Raw genomic sequence first — 26,237 nt, forward strand, 5'->3', positions numbered from 1 at the left:
ACAAGCATTAAAAACTATACTAAAAAAATAAAATAAAAGGACAGACAGAACCCTAGGACAAATGGTAAAAGCAAAGCTATACAGACAAAATCACACAAAGTCCACAACCTCAATTTTGGGATGATTCGTTGTCTATTCAGGTATTCCAGAGATGCAGGGTACATCAAATTGATTGTGGAGATTTAATCCACTGCTCCTGAGGCTGCTGGGAGAGATTCCCCTTTCTCTTCTTTGTTCACACAGCTCCCGGGGTTCAGCTTTGGATTTGGCCCTGCCTCTGTGTGTCGGTCACCTGAGGGCATCTGTTCTTCGCTCAGACAGGACAGGGTTAAAGTAACAGCTGATTATGGGGCTCTGGCTCACTCAAGCCAGGGGAGGGATGGATACGGAATGCGGGGTAAGCCAGCAGCGGCAGAGGCCGGCGTCACATTGCAACAGCCTGGGGCGCACCGTGTGTTCTCCCGGGGAAGTTGTCCCTGGATCATGGCACTCTGGCAGTGGTGGGCTGCACAGGCTCCCAGGAGGGGAGGTGTGAATAGTGAACTGTGCTTGCACACAGACTTCTTGGTGGCTGCAGCAGCAGCCTTAGCATCTCATGCTTGTCTCTGGTGTCCATGCTGATAGCCGCGGCTCACACCCATCTCTGGAACTTGTTTAAGTGGTGCTCTGAATCACCTCTCCTTGTGCACCCCAAAACAATAGTCTCTTGCCTCTTAGGCAGTTCCAGACTTTTTCCCGGACTCCCTCCCAGCTAGCTGTGGCACACTAGCCCCCTTCAGGCTGTGTTCATGCAGCCAACCCCAGTCCTCTCATTGGGATCTGAACTCCAGAGCTGGAGCCTCAGCTCCCAGCCCTCGTCCGCTCTGGTGGGTGAGCAGAGAAGCCTCTCAGGTTGGTGAGTGCTGTTTGGTACTGATCCTCTGTGAGGGAATCTCTCTGCTTTGCCCTCTACACCATTATTGCTGTGCTCTCCTCCGTGGCTCTGAAGCTTCCCCCGCCAACCCCCCTCCACCCACCCCTGTCTCACCAGTGAAGGGCCTTCCTAGTGTGTGGAAACTTTTCCTCCTTAACAGCTCCCTCCCAGAAATGCAGGTCGCTTCCCTATTCTTTTGTCTCTGTTTTTTCTTTTTCCTTTTGCCCGACCCAGGTACATGGAGGAGTTTCTTGATTTGGGGGAAGTATGAGGTTTTCTGCTAGCGTTCAGTAGGTGTTCTGTAGGAGTTTTCCCACATGTAGATGTATTTCTGATGTATTTGTGGGGAGGAAGGTGATCTCCACGTCCTACTCCTCGACATCTTGAAAGTCTCCCCTAGCATCACTCTTTTAACATCAAACTGGACTTGAAGGGAAAAACTATTATCTAAGAATAAGAGAGTTACTCATAGTGACAAATGATTTGATTGACCAGAAAAACATAATGATTCTAAGTAGGTATGCATCAAACAGCACAGGTCACAATACATAAAGCCAAAAATGATAAACAAACAAACAAATAAATAAATAAATACACAAATGAAAAATCATACTGGGAGATTTTTAACACTTTATCTGGGAATCATAGAATAATATGACACATGAAATATCTATATAGTACATTTGAATTAGCTGATTTTAAAAACCTGACCCAATGGTCATATAAAATGCTACACTTAAGAGAATACATAATCTTGTCAAACACACTAAGTAATAAACCCAATCTCAACAAATAAAAAAGAATTGATATCATAGGAACCATGTTTGTAAATAAAAATGAGAGTCAGGAATCAATATTTAAAGATACCTATGAAAAATTCTATATGTCTGGAAATTTTAAAACTCACTTCTGAATAACTATTTAGTCATATATTAGGTCATAATAGAAAGTAGAATAAATGTAGACTAGGAAAATAATAAAAATAATACATATTGAACATACTAAGACCATATATGTATATACATCCTTAAGTGTTGACGCTAGAAAAGAAGAAAGTCTGAAAATTCATGAGAAAATAATTCATCTAAAAAAGGTAGAAAGGGACTTCACTGGTGGTCCAATGGTTAATCATCTGCCTTCCAATGCAGGGGACACAGGTTCAATCCCTGGCTGGGGAACTAAGATCCCACATGTCGTGGGGCAATCAAGCCTGCACACCACAACTACTTAGCACATGGGCCACAACTAGAGAGCCCACATGCCACAACTACAGGGCCCACATGCTCTGGAGCCTGTGCACCAAAACTACAGAACCTGCACACTGCAACGAGGAGCCCGTGCACCACAGTGGAGGATCCTTCATGTTACAACAAATATCCTGCATGCTGCAACTAAGACCCAACACAGCCAAAACTAAAATAGATAAATAAATAAATATTAAAAAAATAAAAAGGTAGAAAAAGAAAAATAACATAAATACAAAATAAGTAGATGAAGATGATAATAAAGATAAAAGAAAAAATTGAAAAATAGAAAATAAAATATGGTGAGAATAGAGCTAACAACTGGTTCTTTAATGAATCTAATAAAGTTGATAACTTTTGGGCAAGATTTATCTAGAAAAAGGGAAAATGCAAATGAAATGCAAATGAAAGATGTTAAGGATAATGTTGCAACATAGAAACTAATAAGAAGATACTGTCATTTCAATACATAAAAAATTAGACAGATAAAATATTTCCCACCAAATAAATCCATATTTTAAAAAATACCCAATATAGCAAGAGATAAAATGATCTCCAGTTTCTTTGATGACACTAGCACAACATTAATTAGAACATGTGACTAAAACAGTATAAGAAAAATTACAGTCCCATCTTTTTCTTTAAAATCCTAAACAAAATATTAAACTAAATCCAGCTTGATTTATAACCTTAATAAATCATGAGCAGGTTGGGTTTATCTCAGAAATGGAAGGTGGATTTAGCATTAAGAAATTACAGCAGTTTACCACATTAATAGATTAAAAGAGAATAATCATATGATTGTCTCATCAGATGCAGAAGAAAAGTTTTTGGCAACTTCTAACATCGATTCGTGACAAAATTTCATAACAAACTGAGGGAAAGGAGCCGCTTTAATTTGGTAGACTATCTTTAGAAACATACTTCATCAGATTTCATTCTTAATAGTGAAACATTAAAAGCAGCTTCTTTAGAAGTAGACCAGAGTGTTCACTATTCCACCTGTGTTCAACATTGCATTAAGGGTTTTAGCCAGTTCAGTAAGGCAAGAAGACTAAGTCATAGAAATTGGAATAAAAGAAACAAAACTTGTTATCTGTTACAGTTGCGCTACAGGAATGGAATAAACTCCTGCCAACTAAAGAATGTCCACTCACCATTCAGCTCTACAAGGATAGAGTCATTAGGCACTGTGGGTCACTGACCTTCAACACACTCTGAAAGGATTTCAGGGCAGAGATCAGGAAGGAGGCACTCTGTGCTCTGGGAAAACTGGCAGAACAGGCCTTCAGATAGTTAGATATTTTCAGGAGAAAATTTTATAAACCCAATTTCTTGCATCTTCCCATACTTAGAAAAGCACTAAAATCATTAAATAAGGTAGCTGCTCCTCATTACTAGCAGCAACCTTCAACCAAGATGAGTGCTTGATTGCAGGTACCCTTCTCCGAAGTCACATATATATTGACCTCCCCCCAACACCCTGCCTCTTCAGAACAGTTCCTCAGAGCTATCTCCTGGGCTATAGTCCTCAGTAAGTCCCTCAAAAAAACTGGAGCTCACAGCTCTCACGTAGTGGGTTTCTATTTCAGTCGATACTGCCTACTCAAAATTTGGTTGGGATGTGGAGACTGATGATACCACACATACACTTAAAGGGTATGAAAATGTTTATTATTCACATAACAAGACTTTCTGGGGAGAGCAGGGCAGGATCCTGAGTTGGTCCAAAAATGGCTTGAGAAATCAGGAACAGGAAATTGGCCCGTGGTTTTTATGGTGTTTAGGTTCCCATGTGCAAGGCCTGGGGCTTGAGTGGTTCAAATGTCATGCTTGACCACCCAGATTTTCTCATCAGCTTGCTCAGATGTGGGGCAGAGAGGAGGTGGGAGGAGAGTTAAGAGCTGACAGCAGTCAAACATCAAAATTGGAGTCAGACTCTTTATTACACTATTTAGAGATGATATTATTGAAATTAAAAACGTGAAAACACTGCAGATTAAGTATCAAAATTACTAATAAATAAAACAGTAAAATTGCTAGGTACAAAATCTGTAGACAAATTCAGTTGTATTTATATAAACTAGCAGCAACAGGTAGACATTTAGATTAGAAGAAGATTTACAACAGCATCAAAAACTACCTAGAGATGAATCTAACAAAAATGTAGGAATTGTCAGAGGGAAATTTATAGAATATTAATAAAAATTATTTTTACAAAATCCAATAACAGAAAGCTCTCAATTCTGCCCAAATTAAATGAAATCTATTCAAAAGAGCAAAGCCCTATTTTGAAACTTTATTAAAAAGAGCACTGGCTCTTCCATTCTTTGGCTAACTGACACATGCTCTTTCCGCAGAACCATTGGTTTTGGTTGAAATTTGTCGCATGGCTCTGCCAAGCTGTGAAAGGCTGCAGAATGTGGGGAAGCAGGCAGAATTACTGATAAGCACCATCGTCCCTGCAAAATGTCCAGTAAAACTGAGCATGCACAAATCTTCTGACAAAGTTTAGATCATGAAGAAACTCTTGAACATATACACTAGAAGGTGTTGACTTAAAGAAAAATACACAACATGAGAGTTGTGAGTTTAAGGTTTTTTCAGGGTCTTACTGAGGACCATAGCGTGGGAAACAGACTTCCAGATAGTTCTGAGGAATTTCTCTGAAGAGGTAGGGAAGGAGCAAGTGTATATATATATATAAATTTTTTGGCTAGGAAATAAATGCAGTCAAACATACATCTTGGTAAAAGATTACTGCTAATCACAAATAACAGATACCTCAAGTTAATGATTTTAGTGCTTTTCTATGTAAGAGAAGATGCAAGAATCTGGGGTCATTGAAATTTTTCTTGAGATATGCATCTTAACTATCTATGGGCTGTTTATCCAAAGCACAGAATACCTCATCCTAAATTCCCCTCAGGGTGCACTGTCAGTGGGTTGTGATTTAACTGTTTGTTTGGATGATGAGTGACGTTCTTAGTTCCTTCTTTTTTTTTTTTTTTTCTTTCCACGGAGGCATATCCAAATCTGTCTTTAACAGCATTGTTCATAATAGCAAAAAAGTTGGAAATGATCCAAAGTCCATCAACTGTAGAATGGGTAAATAAATTGTACATTCTCACAATGAAGTATTCTCACTGAGGGCTGGAGTCAGCTATGCTGCCTTGCAAGAGCTATTTGTGCACCTTTCTTCCCAACTCTGCTTGGAGGGGCTTTACTTTACACCACAGAAATGGGCAAATGGTACAAATCAGGGGTTTTGCACTTTGGAGAGCCTGTTGTTAAACATTCACCAACACACCACTGTCTGTACTACAGTAAGGGTGACAAACTATAGCCATATGCACCAGCATCATTAAATCTCTGTATAATGTGTATTATGTGGAGAAAAAGAATAAAGTTATAGAAGAATACACACAGTATTATCCTACTTATCTAAAGTTTCAAAACTGACAAAAATAAGTACAAGAATAACCAGGCAGTTAAGGAAAAAAAAAAATATCAAGGAAACCAATGAAATGGTTCATAGCAAATTTTGAATGTGATTATTCAAAGGAGGTAGATCCAGGGGATTGAGAAGAAAGAACACATGAAGGAGGGAGTTTGGTTCATGGCTCTGTTCTATTTCTTGGCTTCAGTCACGGGTCAATGAATAGTCATTTTCTAATAGATCTTTCAATTGTTCATACATATTTTCATCTGTTCTTTGGTGGGTAGGTGGGTGTGTTACATTTAACCACTTACAAAAACTTATAAAATAGTAAAGTTAAAATCAGCACTGGAGAGAATAAGGAGCAAAAATGACAGGTGGAAAGTCAAATATTAATAAATGCTGTGGAGAGAACACTGGCTTCAGTCTCCTAGAATGCAGGGAAAGAAGACAGAGCTGAAATGAAGAAGGAGAAGAGGATGGACATGGCACCCAGGTAACTTAGAAGTTGTGGTTCTTCCTTGTGGGTGTGTGGGTGTGGGGAGGGGAGGGAGGAGATAAGAGTCATCGATAGAGAATAAATATTTAAAATGGAAAAAATTCTACATTAAAAAACCCTCTGATCAAGCAGCTCAAAGGAATGTTTCAGAAAAAATTAATGAAAAGTTATTTATATCTAGATGTACCTGGGGAAAAATTATTTTTTAAAAAGTGGGTCAAGGGAGTCTGGTCAAGAATAACGGAAGAAAAAATAATCACATTGGGTGCAATCTTTTCTGTGCTCCATTTCTTCCAGCACTTGTACTGCAGTGTCCACAGGGTTTTGAAGGTAAATGTTTGTCCCTCCAATTTGTGTCTAATGGAGCTGTCTTACATGCATTCAGGTAACTGAAAGATACTTTGAGAATGGTCAGGAAATATATTATTCTCATATGATTTATTCCATCAGACCAACCAGGTAATCACAGTGTAAAACTCAAGAAACAGGAAGCCCTAGCTTTTTTTTTTCTTTTTTTAAACATCTTTATTAGAGTATAATTGCATTACAATGGTGTGTCAGTTTCTGTTTTATAACAAAGTGAATCAGTTATACATATACATATGTTCCCATATCTCTTCCCTCTTGCCTCTCCCTCCCTCTCACCCTCCCTATCCCACCCCTCTAGGTGGTGACAAAGCACAGAGCTGATGTCTCTGTGCTATGTGGCTGCTTCCCACTAGCTATCTATTTTACATTTGGTAGTGTATATATGTCCATGCCACTCTCTCACTTTGTCCCAGCTTACCTTTCCCCCTCCCCATTAGCATACAGTATTTATTTTTCTCTTTCTGACTTACCTCACTCTCTATGACAGTCTATAGGTCCAACCACCTCACTACAAATAACTCAATTTTGTTTCTTTTTATGGCTGAGTAATATTCCATTGTATATATGTGCCCCATCTTCTTCATCCATTCATCTGTCAGTGGACATTTAGGTGGCTTCCATGTCCCAGTTATTGTAAATAGTGCTGCAATGAACATTGTGGTGCATGACTCTTTTTGAATTATGGTTTTCTCAGTGTATATGCCAAGTATTGGGATTACTGGGTTGTATGGTAGTTCTATTTTTAGTTCTTTAAGGAACCTGCATACTGGTCTCCATAGTGGCTGTATCAATTTACATTCCCACCAACAGTGCAAGAGGGTTCCCCTTTCTCCACACCCTCTCCAATATTTATTGTTTGTAGATTTTTTGATGATGGCCATTCTGACTGGTGCGAGATGATATCTCATTGTAGTTTTGATTTGCATTTTTCTAATGAATAATGATGTTGAGCATTCTTTCCTGTGTTTGTTGGCAATCTGTATATCTTCCCTGGAGAAATGTCTATTTAGGTCTTCTGCCCATTTTTGGATTGGGTTTTTTGTTTTTTTGATATTGAGCTGCATGAGTTGACTGTTTTGGAGATTAATCCTTTGTCAGCTGTTTCATTTGCAAAAATTTTCTCCCATTCTGAAGGTTGTCTTTTCGTCTGGTTTATGGTTTCCTTTGCTGTGCAAAGCTTTTAAGTTTCATTAGGTCCCATTTGTTTATTTTTGTTTTTATTTCCATTACTCTAGGAGGTGGATCAAAAAAGATCTTGCTGTGATTTACGTCAAAGAGTGTTCTTCCTATGTTTTCCTCTAAGAGTTTTATAGTGTCCGGGCTTACATTTAGGTCTCCAATACATTTTGAGTTTATTTTTGTGTATGGTGTTAGGGAGTGTTCTAATTTCATTCTTTTACATGTAGCTGTCCAGTTTTCCCAGCACCACTTATTGAAGAGGCTGTCTTTTCTCCACTGTATATTCTTGCCTCCTTTATCAAAGATAAGGTGACCATATGTGCAATGGTTTATCTCTGGGCTTTCTATCCTGTTCCATGGATCTATATTTATGTTTTTGTTCCAGTACCATACTGTCTGGATTACTGTAGCTTTGTAGTATAGTCTGAAGTCAGGGAGTCTGATTCATCCAGCACCATTTTTCTTTCTCAAGATTGCTTTGGCTATTCAGGGTCTTTTGTGTTTCCATACAAATTGTGAAATTTTTTATTCTAGTTCTGTGAAAAATGCCAGTGGTAGTTTGATAGGAATTGCACTGAATCTGTAGATTGCTTTGGGTAGTAGAGTCATTTTTACAATGTTGATTCTTCCAATCCAAGAACATGGTATATCTCTCCATCTATTTGTATCATCTTCAATTTCTTTCATCAGTGTCTTATAATTTTCTGCATACAGCTCTTTTGTCTCCTTAGGTAGGTTTATTCCTAGATATTTTATTCTTTTTGTTGCAATGGTAACTGGGAGTGTTTTCTTAATTTCACTTTCAGATTTTTCATCATTAGTGTATAGGAATGCAAGAGATTTCTGTGCATTAATTTTGTATCCTGATACTTTACAAAATTCATTGATTAGCTCTAGTAGTTTTCTGGTAGCATCTTTAGGATTCTCTATTTATAGTACCATGTCATCTGCAAACAGTGACAGCTTTACTTCTTCTTTTCCAATTTGGATTCCTTTTATTTTTTTTTCTTCTCTGATTGCTCTGGCTAAAACTTCCAAAACTATGTTGAATAATAGTGGTGAGAGTGGACAACCTTGTCTTGTTCCTGATCTTGGTGGAAATGGTTTCAGTGTTTCACCATTGAAGATGATGTTGGCTGTGGGTTCGTCATATATGGCCTTTATTATGTTGAGGAAAGTTCCCTCTATGCCTACTTTCTGCAGGGTTTTTATCATAAATGGGTGTTGAATTTTGCCAAAAGCTTTCTCTGCACCTATTGAGATGATCATATGGTTTTTCTCCTTCAATTTGTTAATATGGTGTATCACGTTGATTGATTTGCATATATTGAAGAAAACTTGCATTCCTGGGATAAACCCCACTTGATTGTGGTGTATGATCCTTTTAATGTGCTGTTGGATTCTGTTTGCTGGTATTTTGTTGAGGATTTTTACATCTATGTTTATCAGTGATATTGGCCTGTAGTTTTCTTTCTTTGTGACATCTTTGTCTGGTTTTGGTATTAGGGTGATGGTGGCCTCATAAAATGCGTTTGGGTGTGTTCCTCCCTCTGCTATATTTTAGAATAGTTTGAGAAGGATAGGTGTTAGCTCTTCTCTAAATGTTTGATAGAATTCACCTGTGAAGCCATCTGGTCCTGGGCTTTTCTTTGTTGGAAGATTTTTAATCACAGTTTCAATTTCAGTGTTTGTGATTGGTCTGTTCATATTTTCTATTTCTTCCTGGTTCAGTCTCAGAAGGTTGTGCATTTCTAAGAATTTGTCCATTTCTTCCAGGTTGTCCATTTTATTGGCATATAGTTGCTTGTAGTAATCTCTCATGATCCTTTCTACTTCTGCAGTGTCAGCTGTTATTTCTTTTTCATTTCTAATTCTATTGATTTGAGTCTTCTCCCTTTTTTCTTGATAAGTCTGGCTAATGGTTTATCAATTTTGTTTATCTTCTGAAAAAAACAGCTTTTAGTTTTATTGATCTTTGCTATCATTTCCTTTATTTCTTTTTCATTTATTTCTGATCTTATCTTTATGATTTCTTTCCTTCTGCTAACTTTGGGGTTTTTTTGTTCTGCTTTCTCTAATTGCTTTAGGAGTAAGGTTATGTTGTTTATTTGAGATGTTTCTTGTTTCTTAAGGTAGGCTTGTATAGCTATAAACTTCCCTCTTAGAACTGCTTCTGCTGCATCCCATAGGTTTTGGGTCATTGTGTTTTCATTGTCATTTGTTTCTAGGTGTTTTTGGATTTCCTCTTTGATTTCCCCTTTGATTTCTTCAGTGATCTCTTGGTTATTAAGTAGTGTGTTGTTTAGCCTCCATGTGTTTGTATTTCTTACAGATTTTTTCCTGTAATTGATATCTAGTCTCATAACATTGAGGTCAGAAAAGATACTTGATACGATTTCAGTTTTCTTAAATTTACCAAGGCTTGATTTATGACCCAAGATATGATCTAGCCTGGAGAATGTTCCATGAGCACTTGAGAAGAATGTGTATTCTGTTGTTTTTGGATGGAATGCCCTATAAATGTAAATTAAGTCCATCTTGTTTAATGTATCATTTAAAGCTTGTGTTTCCTTATTTATTTTCATTTTGGATGATCTGTCTATTGGTGAAAATGGGGTGTTAACATTCCCTACTAAGATTGTGTTACTGTCAATTTCCCCTTTTATGGCTGTTAGTATTTGCCTTATGTATTGAGGTGCTCCTATGTTGGGTGCATAAATATTTACAATTGTTATATCTTCTTCTTGGATTGATCCCTTGATTATTATGTCGTGTCCTTCTTTGTCTCTTGTAATAGTCTTTGTTTTAAAGTCTGTTTTGTCTGATATGAGAATTGCTACTCCAGCTTTCTTTTGATTTCCATTTGCATGGAATATCTTTTTCCATCCCCTCACTTTCAGTCTGTATGTGTTCCTAGGTCTGAAGTGGGTCTCTTGTAGACAGCATATATACGGGTCTTGTTTTGGTATCCATTCAGCCAGTCTATGTATTTTGGCGGGAGCATTTAATCCATTTACATTTAAGGTAATTAACAATATGTATGTTCCTATTACCATTTTCTTAATTGTTTTGAGTTTATTATTGTAGGTCTTTTCCTTCTCTTGTATTTCCTGCCTAGAGAAGTTCCTTTAGCATTTGTTTTAAAGCTGGTTTGGTGGTGCTGAATTCTCTTAGCTTTTGCTTGTCTGTAAAGATTTTAATTTCTCCATCAAATCTGAATGAGATCCTTGCTGGGGAGAGTAATCTTGGTTGTAGTTTTTTCCCTTTCATCACTTTAAATATGTCCTGCCACTCCCTTCTGGCTTGCAGAGTTTCTGCTGAAAGATCAGCTGTTAACCTTATGGGGATTCCCTTATGTGTTACTTGTTGTTTTTCCCTTGCTGCTTTTAATATTTTTTCTTTGTATTTAATTTTTGATAGTTTGATTAATATGTGTCTTGGCATGTTTCTCCTTGGATCTATCCTGTATGGGACTCTCTGCGCTTCCTGGACTTGACTAACTATTTCCTTTCCCATATTAGGGAAGTTTTCAACTATAATCTCTTCACGTATTTTCTCAGTCCCTTTCTTTTTCTCTTCTTCTTCTGGGACCCATATAATTCGAATGTTGGTGCCTTTAATGTTGTCCCAGAGGTCTCTGAGACTGTCCTCAATTCTTTTCATTCTTTTTTCTTCATTCTGCTCTACAGTAGTTATTTCCGCTATTTTATCTTCCAGGTCACTTATCCGTCCTTCTGCCTCAGTTATTATGCTATTGATCCCTTCTAGAGAATTTTTAATTTCATTTATTGTGTTGTTCATCTCTGTTTGTTTGATCATTAGTTCTTCCAGGTCCTTGTTAAATGTTTCTTATATTTTCTCCATTCTATTTCCAAGATTTTGGATCATCTTTACTATCATTATTCTGAATTCTTTTTTAGGTAGACTGCCTATTTCCTCTTCATTTGTTAGGTCTAGTGGGTTTCTGCCTTGCTCCTTCATCTGCTGTGTGTTTCTCTGTCTTCTCATTTTGCCTAACTTACTGTGTTTGGGTTCTCCTTTTCACAGGCTGCAGGTTCGTAGTTCCTGTTGTTTTTGGTGTCTGCCCCCAGTGGCTGAGGTTGTTTCAGTGGGTTGTGTAGGCTTCCTGGTGGAGGGGACTGGTGCCTGTGTTTTGGTGGATGAGGCTGGGTCTTGTCTTTCTGGTGGGCAGGACCGCGTCTGGTGGTGTGTTTTGGGGTGTCTGTGACCTTATTATGATTTTAGGCAGCCTCTCTACTAATGGGTGGGTTTGTGTTCCTGTCTTTTTAGTTGTTTGGCATGTGGTGTCCAGCACTGTAGCTTGCTGGTCATTGAGTGGAGCTGGGTCTTAGTGTTGAGATGGAGATCTCTGGGACAGCTTTTGCTGTTTGATATTATGTGGAGCCGGGAAGTCTCTGGTGGACCAATGTCCTGAATTCGGCTCTCCCACCTCAGAGGCGCAGGCCTGACACCTGGCCGGAGCACCAAGACCCTGTCAGTGACACAGCTCAGAAGAAAAGGGAGAAAAAAAGAAAGAAAGAAAGAAAGAAAGAAAGAAAGAAAGAAAGAAAGAAAGAAAGAAAGAAAGAAAGAAAGAAAGAAAGAAAGAAAGGGAGAGAAAAAGATAGAAAGAAAGAAAGGAAGAAAAGAAAGTAAAGTTATTAAAATAAAAAATAAAAAATAATTATTAAAAATTAAAAAATTAAAAAGTAATATAAAAAGAAAGAAAGAAGGAAGAGAGCAACCAAACCAAAAAACAAATCCACCAATGATAAGTGCTAAAAACTATACTTAAAAAAAAAAAGGACAGGCAGAACCCTAGGACAAATGGTAAAAGCAAAGCTATACAGACAAAATCAAACACAGAAGCATACACATACACACTCACAAAAAGAGAAAAAGGAAAAAAATATATATATATATATATATTGTTGCTCCCAAAGTCCACCACCTCAATTTTGGGATGATTCGTTGTCTATTCAGGTATTCCAGAGATGCAGGGTACATCAAGTTGATTGTGGAGATTTAATCCGCTGCTCCTGAGGCTGCTGGGAGAGATTCCCCTTTCTCTTCTTTGTTCGCACAGCTCCCTGGGCTCAGCTTTGGATTTGGCCCCGCCTCTGCGTGTAGGTTGCCTGAGGGCGTCTGTTCTTCGCTCAGACAGGACGGGGTTAAAGCAGCAGCTGATTAGGGGGCTCTGGCTCACTCAGGCCAGGGAGAGGGAGGGGTACGGATGCAGGGCGAGCCCACAGCTGCAGAGGCCGGCGGGACATTGCAACAGCCTGAGGCGCGCCGTGCGTTCTCCCGGGGAAGTTGTCCCTGGATCATGGGACCCTGGCAGTGGCGGGCTGCACAGCCTCCCGGGAAGGAGGTGTGGATAGTGACCTGTGCTTGCACACAGGCTTCTTGGTGGCTGCAGCAGCAGCCTTAGTGTTTCATGCCCGTCTCTGGGGTCCGCACTGATAGCTGCGGCTTGCGCTCCTCTCTGGAGCTCGTTTAGGTGGTGCCCTGAATCTCCTCTCCTCATGCACCCCGAAACAATGGTCTCTTGCCTCTTAGGCAGTTCCAGACCTTTTCCTGGACTCCCTCCCAGCTAGCTGTGGCGCACTAGCCCCCTTCAGGCTGTTTTCACGCCACCAACCCCAATCCTCTCCCTGCGATCCGACCGAAGCCCGAGCCTCAGCTCCCAGCCCCCGCCCGTCCCAGCGGGTGAGCAGAGAAGCCTCTCGGGCTGGTGAGTGCTGGTCGGCACCGATCCTCTGTGCGAGAATCTCTCCACTTTCCCCTCCACACCCCTGTTGTTGTGCTCTCCTCCGTGGCTCCAAAGCTTCCCTCCTCCGCCACCTGCAGTCTCCGCCCATGAAGGGGCTTCCTAGTGTGTGGAAACCTTTCCTCCTTCACAGCTCCCTCCCACTGGTGCAGGTCCCATCCTTATTATTTTGTCTCTGTTTTTTCTTTTTTGTTTTACCCTACCCAGGTACGTGGGGCGTTTCTTGCCTTTTGGGAGGTCTGAGGTCTTCTGCCAGCGTTCGGTAGTTGTTCTGTAGGAGTTGTTCCCCATGTAGATGTATTTCTGATGTATTTGTGGGGAGGAAGGTGATCTCTGTGTCTTACTCTTCCGCCATCTTGAAGCTCCACCCCAGCCCTAGCTTTAAAGAAATCTGTTTTCTTGACACCAAACTCAGAATGCAAAGCTAGATTGTGTTATGTTATCCTTCATCTGCATCTATAATGCATCAGAATATCTCACCTGTAGGATATCTTTTACCCCACAAGTCAGATGGAGGCTTGTGATATTTAAAGAGCAAATAAACAAAATATAAAAATATAAATAAAACACCTGTTTTGAATGATACAAATGAACTTACTTACAAAAGATAAACAGACTCACAGACTTAGAAAACAAACTTATTGTTACCAAAGGGGTAAGATGGGGGGAGGGAGGATAAATTAGGAGTTTGGGATTAACAGATACACACTAGTATATAAAAATAGTTAACCAACAAGGACGTACTGTATCATACAGGGAACTCTATTCAATATTCTGTAATAACCTATATGGGAAAAGAATCTGAAAAACTAATATATATATACATGTATATGTATACCTGAATCACTTTGCTGTATACCTGAAACTAACACATTTTAAATCAACTACACTCCAATATAAAATTAAAAATTTTAAAAAACACCTGTTTTGTTCTATTCTTGCATTTACTAAACAATGCCTAAATTTATTCTCTTGTTTTTATTTTCCAGCTGTGTGCTGTGGAACACCAGGGTGGCACACAGACACCTCAGAGGTGCTGCAGGTTTAAAAGTTAATAAAAACAAATTGTGTGCTCAGATGTGTTCTATGCTAAAATTTAACTTATTGATGACACTCCCAACACATTGCCTTGGATAATGACCTCAGAATAAGCTGAGCATTGATCTGCTCCCTGCATCCTCATGCATTTAAACTTCTACATGTGTCGCTGACCCAGCAGGTTGCACTGTGCAAGCATCCATTTACAATTTGGGAAATTTTATGTCCATTCTCACAACACCATGGAAACAGGCGAACTTCTTTAGCACATGTGTGTTTTGAGTGATGGAGGACCCGTGCTTGGCTGAGCCTATTTCTGACTCTGTGTAACCACCACTTTAGAAATACCAAGTGCAGCTCATTACATCAGAACTACATTATAGATGTTTTATTTATTTATTTATTTTTTAACACTTACTGTAAATCTTAGGTGTTCCCGTGTTGGCTTTTATATTCTCTTGAAGGAATATAAGAAGATACCGTATTTGTGGATTCAGCTCTGAAACAAAAACTGTCTGACAAGTCTTCTTTTTAAACAGCCAACAGATGTGCTGGGGAAATGTGTATGAATTTGTTATTTGCAGTGCTCCTTGCCTTTGAGGGCAGGTGAGTCTTCAACAGATTTAATGTTTGCTCAGCGTAAATAGTCATGCTCTGGTGGTGGCTTTTAGTATTAGAAGAGGGGTGTGGGATGCAAAAGCAGAGAATCAGGGTCCTGACAATCCTATGGAGAGGTTTGCTCTGGGGGAGAAGGTGGAAGTGTGTGCTAGCTGGTTGGGGGAGGAGGTGAGAATATGGAGGACTTTTTTGTATTTATGAAGGGCAGAATTATGGCTGATATTTTTTTCTTTTTCATGCTTCTCTGGACTTCCCAAAGTTTCTGCAGTGAGGATACACTGCTTTCCTTAATCATAAGATATACTTTATTTATTTATTTATTTATTTATTTATTTATTTATTTATTTATTTGACTGCCCTGGGTCTTAGTTGTGGCACGTGGGATCTTTGGTTGTGGTATGTGGGATCATTTAGTTGCAGCATGTGGGATCTAGTTCCCTTACCAGGGATCGAACGCAGGCCCCCTGCATTCGGAATGTGGAGTCTTAACTGCTGGACCACCAGGGAAGTCCCTTAAAAACAGTATACGTAATTATGTATCATCTGTGTGATGTCAGACACATAAAATATGGCTTGAATCAGCGACAGGGGACATGGACTCAGAACAAAAGTCTGGCTGGCACTGGCTAGCCCAGCCTCAGCTCTCAGGAAGTCAGCTAAGAGGTGCATGGGCTGCAGAGGTTCCTCTTAGTCTTCTCTACCTTGGTTGGAAAATGCCACAGCCTTCTGAGCAGGGACTGCCTTATTCACCATTGTACAGATCTTCCTCTACCCAATAGACCCATCATAAATTGAAAATATCATTAAGGAAAAAAATGCATTTAATACACCTAATCTACTGAACGCTGTGGCTTATCCTAGCCTACCTTAAATGTGCTTAGAACACTTACGTTAGGCTACAGTTGAGCAAAATCATCTAACACAAAGCCTATTTTATAATAAAGTGTTGAATATCTCATATAATTGATAGAACGCTGTACTGAAAGTGAAAAACAGAATGGTTGTCTGGGAACAGAGTGATTGTAAGTGTATTGGTTTTTTACCCTCAGGATCTCGAGGCTGACTGGGAGCCGAGGCTGCCTCTGCCCAGCATCACAAAGGAGCATTGTACTGTATACCACTAGCCTGGGAAAAGATCCACATTCAAAATTTGAAGTACGGTTTCTACTGAATGCGGATTGCTTTCACACCGTCATAAAGTAAAAAATTTCTTAGTCGAACCATCGTTAAGTCAGGGACGGTCTTTGTTCCTAGGACCTAGCACACTCCTTCATGCATAACTGCTCTTCAGTAAACATTTGTTGCAAGTGAAAAGGTAATTTTCAGAAAAAGATAAAATCATGACCCTCCTACAGGTATAAAAACGAACACTTGTTAACGATTTTATTTTACTCATATGGTACAAAGGAACTAGGCAGATGTTTTAACCAGTTCAAAGGAAAAGTCAAAACAGCCCAAATTTATATCTAATAAGGACATGTTGAAATGAGTTATGAAGAGAGACAAAATTGTTTTTTTACAAAGGGGAAGGAAACCAATTTAAACCACTATCAGGCAGAATAAGCTTTACATACCTATAATTTTCCTACAATTTGCAAATGGTTGCCAAATAGTTCAAAGATAATGGACAGGACTAGAATCTGATAACCCAGAAGGGCATGATACAGGCCATGCAGTTTTCTGCAAATGAATGAATCACTGATGTCATCTTGACAAGTAGAAAAGAGAGAACATTAATCAGTAAAAATACCTTTAAGTCAGGATCCTGAGTACAAGATATCAGTGATCACTTTTAAGACAAAACATTGTGATCACTTTTAAGACAACGCATTGTGTTCCCAAGTTGTGTGTCTGTCTGCTTTGTGAAGACACAGGGACTGGGTTGTGTTCTTGTTTATTTTCCTTGTGCTGCAGGGAGTAGTCACAGGGCAAACTCTGCCATGAGGATTTTGATCACATGCTGTGATTATCTCTATCCAAAGCAGGCTTATCTGTAGCAACATGCTACTCCAGAATTGTACCTTATATTTGTTAGATTTCACATGCAGTCAATGGCTTCTACTCCCAATGTGCTCACCTTACAAGCCAAAACAGGTCCTGATGCTCTTATTCATAACTGCTGGAGCAGGACCCGGCAGGGAGCCCAACCCTGACTGTGATATTTCCACTGTCTGACTGATTATCTGGCATGAAGCTTCCACATTTAGGCTGCAGTTAGCAACTGTGCATTGATTATGTGGCTGATCCAGAAGTGGGGGGAACTCTACCTTGCTCAGCACCTGTTTGTTCTGCTGGGAATGAAGGCTCTTTGCAGGCAGGGAGGGGAGTGGTTCCAAGTAGCTTTTGTTTGGAAATAAAATGACTGGCATCCTTCTCAATGAGTAGAATTCAGTAGCAATTTTATTTAAAATAATAATAAATTAAAAGTGTCCGTTTGCTCATTAAATTTTTACAAAGCCCCAGGCAGTGTGCTAGTAGTATCATATGTAATATATTCGATCATTATAACCAAGCTGGGAGCTTTGAGTTCATCCATCCACCCATCAATCCATCCGCCCATCCATCCAACCAACCATCGATCCATCCATTCATCCATCCACCCATCCATTCATCCATCCAACCATCCATCCATCCAACCATCCATTCATCCACCCACCCATCCATTATTTATCAAATTCCATTCTATGGACCAGGAGTTGTACTAGCCACACAGCAAGATGAACAAGACAAACACTGCCTCTGCCCTCGGGGAGCTAACTCAATCCATCAGCAAATCTCATTGACTCTATGTTCAAAATATATCAGAAATCTGATCACTTCTTGCCACCCCATTGTTACCACCCTGCCTGAGCATTCACAATCCTTAGAAAGACCTGAAAGGGCCTCACAGTGTTGTCCTGCCTTGTCCTCTCTCACTTTGTTTCTTAAGTCTCTCCTCCCTCCTCAGTCTGCTCCAAGCATGCTGGACTCCTCACTGAGTTACTGTCAGGATATGAGACATGGGCTGCCCTACAGTTTTTGCCTGGACTCCTTGTCCTCTCATCCTGGCCAATTCTTCCCCTAGATAACAACTTGGCAGACATGATCACCTCCTTCACACCTATGCTAAATTGTCCCTTTTCAATACCTTAACAAGGGCAACCTAAGTCCCATTTCCAGCACTCTTAACCCTCCTTACTAGCTCGACTTTGCCTTTTGTCCATTCTAGACAAGGATTTATTTAAAATATGTCTCTTTAGGCCTATTGGGATGTAAACTCCATGAGGACAGTGATATTTGCCTCTTTTGTTCCTTGATGTGCCCCAGATGCTCATAAAAATGCCCAACATAGGGTAAAACTCAACAAGTTCTTACTGAATGGATGGATGGTTGGATGAATGGGTGGATGAATGAATAGTCTAAGCAAGGAGAGATAAGCTAGCACAGTGGTTTTCAACCAGGGGCCAATTTTGCCCTGGAGGTGATGAAGGACGTCAAAATACTCCATCCCCCAAATATGCCACTTTGATATAAAGATTATTCTAAGCTAAACACGTTTGAGATTAAATAGGTGCAGGATTCTCCTGGCCCGTTCCCTTACCTGACTAAAAGTAGCAACTTTGGGGAAATAAGGCTGCCATAAATTCCTCTTAAGGGTGGATTTACTCCCAGAAGCAGTAAATAAAACTCATCAAAATCCCTTTTACAGGGAATTTTTCAGATTGTAGGTGATTGCTAAGTAGACGGACAAAGTTAGCTTGGTTCAGAGGCAACTTTTCCTATCACATCAATTTTGCACACCCATTGAGCAATAACAACAGCTAAATGCACACCTACCTGCTAATAACAGCCCCGATGGGAGAATGCTGTATGGTACATGATGTGTATTTACACTTACCTCTCCTTTGGTCCAGCTTGGTCATGGGCCCTGCCTATTTGGAAGCTTTCATTGCAAGGTGCTCCATAATGTGTCCCAAAGCAGCATGGGACCATGAACAGCCATCTCAGAGCCAGGACCTGCTACTGCACCTGTACCTTCTGAGCCACATCCTCAGCAGTCTCAGCCCCTCTCACCTCCATCTATCAGACTACTCTGATTCCTTTTGTTAAAGACTGTATTTGCTTGAGTACTTCTTTACTTAATAGGTGTTCACACAGCATACCAACTGTGTAAGTGATTCTTAAGGACTTGTTTTTATTGATGCTCTGGTTATAAAACAGAATAGGTTTTGGATAGTTTTCCCTGTACCCTAATGTTCCTATTAGCATGCTCTCTTTGACCCCACAAATTTTTAGAAGTTTAGTTCCCAGGAATATAGATGTGGTGTTTTGGTAGTTTGAATTATTTATTCAAAGTGCTTGCTACCCCTCCCTAATGGAGCTGTTGCTTAGGAGGGCACCCCTCTGATGCCCTTTCCTGTGAGATGAGACAAGTATATCCCTACTACTTCCAGGCTTGGTCATGTGACTTGTTTTGGCCAATGAAATGTGATAGGAAGTGACATACCCATAAATCTGATCTGGGTGAAAACTTTAAGAGCTGTTTAAGAGTGGTTCTGCCATTCCTCCTTTTACTCTGTTCTAAGCCTGAGAAGGGGAGTCTGGATCAGGGAAGCTGCCTCGAAATGAATGGAGAAAACATGGAGATGAGCTGAAGCCAACCCACAAAAAACCATGTAAGGTGAGTGGGAAGAACATTTTGTATCCATAAGCCACTGAGATTTGGGGGCTGTGTGTTACCGTGGCATAACTAATGAAAGCTGACAGATGCATACATTTCATCAGGAATACCTGTGATTACTCAGTCCCAGGGTAACTAACAACAGACCTCCCCTGCACAGAGCAAGCCTTTTACCACTTGGCAGGTGGCAGACTTAAGAACAGTGTTAAGGGCTGAATTGTGGGCCCCAAAATTCATGTCAAAAGACTTAACCCCCCCAATGTGACTATATTTAGGAAGTAATTAAAGTTAAGTGACATCATAAGGGTGGGGTCCTTATCCAATAGAACTGGTGTCCTTATAAGAAGAGGAAGAGATACTGAGGCTTTTCTCTTGCTGCACCCACAGAGGGAAGACCACGTGAGACACAGGCAGAGGGGGACACACAGAAACCAGGAAGGGAGCTTCACCAGGAACTGGCCCTGCAACACCTTGATCTTGGACTTCCAGCCTCCAGAACTGTGAGAGGATACATGTCTGTTATTTTGCTCACCACCTTCCCGCCCCTTGGTCTGTGGTGCTCTGCTATGGAGCCCAAGTTGACTAATCCAGACAGACAGATCTCCAGAAGAGGAGGGAAGAAAGGGGATAATCTGGTCACTCTCAGTTCCTTCCCCCAAACTCACTAATCAGGGAAGTCCCTTCCCCCCTGGTGAATGTGGATATGGCAGGGAGACTCCAGGGTGTCAGTCTAAAGAAGTTCCTCCATGAAAATATGAGGAGTGGGCAAAAGGTGGGGCCATGCCCCCCTCTAACAAGAGGGATGGGATGGACTTTGCAGGAATCCTTGTGCTGATGAGTGCCAGTGGGAATATAGATCATAGATGGACTGAGAGTGAGGGGTGATGGGTTACAATGTGGGCAGGTTGGACTGGGATAAAGCAAAGGTCAGCCCCAGACAGTAGAGAGATGGGTGTGATGAACACCATGAGAGGGACATGGGAGGAGGAACAGGCTCTTGGAGAAAGACAGCTCACTCTCAGACTCATGGCCCAAAAAACTGTGGTGCTGCCCAGAGGTTTGGAGGTGGAGACATTGTTGTTGTTTCACCAAGCTGATTGCTCTTCCTGTGCCCCCGACTCTCGTATTGGTGGGGTTGCATCCACGTGGCTAAGTTCTGGCCAGAAGATATGGGTTGAACTGGCGGCAACCTCTGCATTCTTCTGCTTGAGCTGCCATAACAAAGCACCGTAGACCAGGTGGCTTAAATAACAGAAGTCAATTGTCTCCCAGCCCTGGAGGTTGGAAGTCGAAGATCAAGGTGTGGGCACGGTTGGTTTCTCCCGAGGCCTCTCTCCTTGGCTTGCCAATGGCCATCTTCTCCCTGTGTATTCACATGGTCATCCTTCTGTGTGTGTCTGTGTTCTGATCTCCTCTTCTTATGAGGACAGTACCTTTTTTTTTTAAATTAGGGCCTACCCATAAGACGTCATTTTAACTTAATGCCTCTTTTTTCTTTTTTACAGTAGATCCTTATTGGTTATCTATTTTAAATATAGCAGTGTGTACATGTCAATCCCAAACTCCCAATCTATCCCTCCCCTGCACCCTTCCCCCGGTAATCGTAAGTTCATTCTCTAAGTGAAGTAAGTCAGACAGAGAAAGACAAATATCATATGATATCGCTTATATGCAGAATCTAAAAAAAAAAAAAAAAAAAGATACAAATGAACTTATTTACAAAACAGAAGCAGACTCATAAACTTAATTCCTCTTTAAAAGCCCTATTTCCAAATACAGTCACATTCTGAGATAGTGGGGTTAGGACTTCAACATATAAAAATTTACCACTTGGGGGGAATCCAATTCGGCACATAACAACCATTTTCTGGCTTAACTTTTAAAATATCTTGCTTGATCATCCAGCCCTGTCAACCACTGCTGTGGTGAATTTGAAGGCCACTGTTATTGATGGTACATCTGTAAGATGAAAAAGGATACGAGGCATGCACAGTTTTGTATATAGAAGTCTTTATGGGGTTAACTGACTGTGATGGTTTTTTTGGTCTGTTTTTCACTGCAGCCTAGCTTAGCCTGCCTGATTTATGGACACATACACATCTGTAACTCAGGAGCTGTCTGGGTAGAAATACAGATCTGTGTGTTCTCAATAATACAAATTGAAATTAATGTCATCTGAGTAGATGGAATTAGCTATCCAAGGATCACTGTTGCAGAAGCAAGGAGAAGAGAGTGGATGTTCCAGAGTAGCAGCTAGTGGAAAAGAGTGATAGTGGAGGGTAGGTACTTATGGTAGCAGCTGGAGAAAAAAAATGTGCATCCAAGGGATTTTATTTAAGATTAAACCTTCTCACCTCGTGTTTAAATGTTGATGAGAAGTGGCTTGGTCGAAAACATATAAGAGTGGGACTAATTAGGGATTAAAGTCCTTGAGAAAGTGGAAGGAGAGAGAAAATAAAAGCCAGAGAATGTGCAGAGGGATTCACTTTAACCTGGTAAATAGCCACTTCTTTCAATGAATTAAGAGCAAGAACAAAGAGAGAAGAGGGTGTGGGTGGGGGAACTGGACTTGTAGAGCTGGTGATAGGAGAGGGAGTTCCCATCGCTGACTTGTTCCACACATTCTCATCAGGCATCTACTCTGTGTCAGGCACTTGCATGATGATGAGGTGGGAGAGAGGGGGCTGATGAGGGATGGGGTAAGTGGGTATTGCAGGGGAGGTAACAAGTCCCATTATGCCAAGATTTGCAGGTGTCTCCCTGGTGTTGGAGTATCTGCACTGGGTCCGGATGAGGAAGTGGAAACAGTGACACACCAAACAAGTCACTGGGTCCCATGGAGAGGCAGGAGTGACTTTGGCTTCCTAACTGGGCTCTATGTCTCTAAAACTCAACTGTATTCCAGATACTCAGAGGCAGACAGAAGCCAGGAACTCAAGGCCACGCTGGACAGAATGTCTCCTTCTGTTCCTCCAACTGTCACACATCCTGACTGAGTCCCACCTGCTGCTCCTGTCCCTCCCTCTCCATCCCCATTCCTACTACCCTGGTCCATCCACTTGGCCTCTTGCACTTTCAACAGTGCACTGAGCAGAATGAGGAAGGGGCTCCTTTTCGGGAAATGAAGGAGGAAGGGATGTGATCCAGGTGGACAAATCAATTATTGGCGCTGAAGCTGAGGGGTTATGTGTGCCCCGTGAAGTGCCAAGATTGCCACCCCTGCTCTCCTTTCATTTTTCTCCCAAACCTTCCTGCTTGACAAAGTTTGTTTCCGGGTAATTATGTGCCACAAATGCATCTAATGAACAGGTATCTACCTGGTTTTGTTCAATATGGCTGTTATGGACTGAATATTTGTGTCCCCCCAAAATTAATATGTTGAAGTCCTAACCCCCACTATGGTGGTATTTGGAGATGGGGCCTTTGGAAGGTGTTGACAAAAAACTAATCAGTCAGTCTAAGAAAGATATGGAAAATTTATTTGAGCCAAATTTGAGGATTATAACCCAAGAAGAGCATCTCAGAAAGCTCTGAGAACTGTTCTGCCCATTAGAAGTCAAGGTACAGTAACGTAAGTTTTTTTGAGATAGAAGGCTGTACATTAAATCATGTATTATTGACAGTTTACACAATCCAGATCTAAGACTCATTGTGGCTCCTTACAATATCAGGAAGGAGTGTTATCTGTTAAGACATTGTCTTGTTGGTGCTAGAATACCGTTTCTCTTTATGGTGAGCAGGTATTTCTGCCAATGTGGGAGGTCGGTCGATGCTTAATGCAGATACACAATGCACAGTAGAGGGGATAGAGGAGGCCAAAGGGCAGAGAAAAATTTGTTATGTTTAAATTTTTCTTGTTTTGCCATAAAATATGAATTTTATTTCACAGAGATGATTAGGTTTAGATGAGATCATGAATGTGGTGTCCCCATGATGGAAATAGTGCCCTTATAAGAAAAGATACCAGAGACAGTGAGACATAGCTGAAAGGCAGCCATCTGCAAACCAGGAAGAGAAGCCTCACCAGAACCCAACCACGTCAGCACCCTGATTGTGGATGTCCAGCCTCCAGAACTATGAGGAATAAATGTCTGTTGTTGCCATCCACTCTATGGTATTTTGTTATGGAAGTTCGAGCTGACTACTACTATAGTTTATAATTTTAAAATAATAATAAACCTAAAGCAAGAGAACTCCAAGTGTTTGATTATGTCTTTATTATTTTTGTTATCATTGGTGGGATTTGGGTTAGGATGCTAGCAGTGTTATTTTTTTCATTTATTCTATTTTTTCTGCACCCTGCAAAAACCCTATCATAAGCATGCATCTTAAATACAAAAAAAAAGTTTTCAGACATTGTTTAATAACTTAGAAAACAGGGAAAGATTTACCTATACCTAGCATCTATAGTGTTATCACTTCTGAAATTGAGCACTAATTTTAGAGATAAATATTTTGGTAGTTAAGATGAAAAGGAAGATTTTTATGTAACATAGAATTTGTCTGATCAAGGAATGCATAAGATGCTGCTGGAGACAAACTTGGAGTCACTTTCCAGAAGGAATCCACATAAATTCTGATGTAAGAGATAAGGGTTAACATAACAAGTAATGTCTGACTATTGCTGTGGGGAAGAAATAAAAATATTTTTCAAATGGACATCACTTTTATTTCCCTTCAATGAAAGTTGAGGAGGTAGTGTTATGTCAGGACATTTTACACAAATTATAAATGTGTTATGGGAGCCAAGTAAAATGTTTTCTAAAGGTCTAACATTATCCATGGACACACTGTGAGAAACTAGAAGAACGAGAACTTAACACTGACAGTCTCTCTGAAAACATCAAAAGCCCCAGGTGAGTAATTTTTAGAGAGTGCTATATATATTGCAGGCAGAAAGTTCTGGAAATTGGCCAAATAGGAAGCAAGCTTCTTCCTCCAGACTCCACATGAATAAAGCTAGACAATCAGAGCACTCGAGTCTTCTCAATTTGTTCCCTGGAGTTTGCTGAAAGAACTCCAGGCCAGAAAGCCATGACTTTGGTTTCATCCTTGTGGGATACCCACAGGTACACTCACCAAGGATGCAGGTCCATGAGCCCCAGGTGGGGCTCTTGGGAACCTGCTTCCAGAGCAGTACATTCTATGTTCTGTATTGATGGAGAGTGCTTGGAAGGTGACCATCCAGCGTGAAGGGGAGCCACGTGGCTAGCCCAACCCAACTTGTGCCCAAATCATTGTGTTGAAAAATGGCATGCCTCCTGGGCTTGAATGAATGTAATTTTCTAGAAGGACTTGAATATTTGGGGATCACTGAAGAGAATGCTCATTTCCTCCCTGGACCAGAGGAAGGAACTTTGTGCAGAAGTGAAGCAGGAGCTTTGGGGCTCTTCAGAACTGGATCCATTGTTTTAACTCTTCTTTAGTAGCTGCGTGGCTTTGGTCAAGTTTCTTCACTGTTCTTTCCTTTAATTTTCTCAAAAGTAAAATGGGAGGATGCAATGCTTAAATGAGAAAAAGATTCAAAGTTGCCAGCACAGTGCCTGCACATAAGGACTCAATCGTTACATGTTTTTACTGTTGCATGAGAAGGTAGAATTCCAGTAGTGAAAACCTGGTGCACTCACGTTCACCAGTGCAAAATGGCCCCAGTAGAGGGTCACTTGGAAATGTCCAAAGAAGTAGAAGAGGTTGGAAACCACGTAGGTTCAAAATGGTTTTTTTTAGAAATTCACGTTCTTTTATTTATTTATTTATTTATTTATTTATTTATTTATTTATTTATTTATTTATGACTGTGTTGGGTCTTCGTTTCTGTGCGAGGGCTTTCTCTAGTTGTGGCAAGTGGGGACCACTCTTCATCGCGGTGCACGGGCCTCTCACCATCGCGGCCTCTCTTGTTGCAGAGCACAGGCTCCAGACGCGCAGGCTCAGTAATTGTGGCTCACGGGCCCAGTTGCTCCGTGGCATGTGGGATCTTCCCAGACCAGGGCTCGAACCCGTGTCCCCTGCATTGGCAGGCAGATTCTCAACCACTGCGCCACCCGGGCAGCCCCAAAATGGTTTTTAGAAATCAACCACTATTTGATTTACTAGTGAAAGGTTTGGACTGTTAGAAGCATGGAGCTGTCCTTTGAGTCTGTCTGTGTTGGTTGGGCATTTGCGGTTAATCCATTAGGGTGATGATGGCATTGGAAGAGGCTCACAGATAAATTTCTGGAGCTGTGAGAAAATTTCCATTCTTCTTGGACTCACAGCAAGCACCCTCCTCAGATCCCAGAGACACAACACCCACCATCTCAAATCTGAAAGATACAGGACATTTGGAGACAGTTAACACTCCAGGCAAATCTAGGCTTCCTTTCCAATCCAAAATGATAAACCCTGGTTGGAAGGGCTGAAGCCGGAGGCTGAAGGTTTATTTCTCATTTACTTCTGGCCAAGAGTGGCTGGCAAACTTGACGAAAATGAGATGAGAAAGTGAATTCTCTTCTGACAAGATGGAGAA

The sequence above is a fragment of the Eschrichtius robustus genome, chromosome 3 (assembly GCF_028021215.1).
Source record: "Eschrichtius robustus isolate mEscRob2 chromosome 3, mEscRob2.pri, whole genome shotgun sequence".
In the NCBI taxonomy this organism is placed as follows: Eukaryota; Metazoa; Chordata; class Mammalia; order Artiodactyla; family Eschrichtiidae; genus Eschrichtius; species Eschrichtius robustus.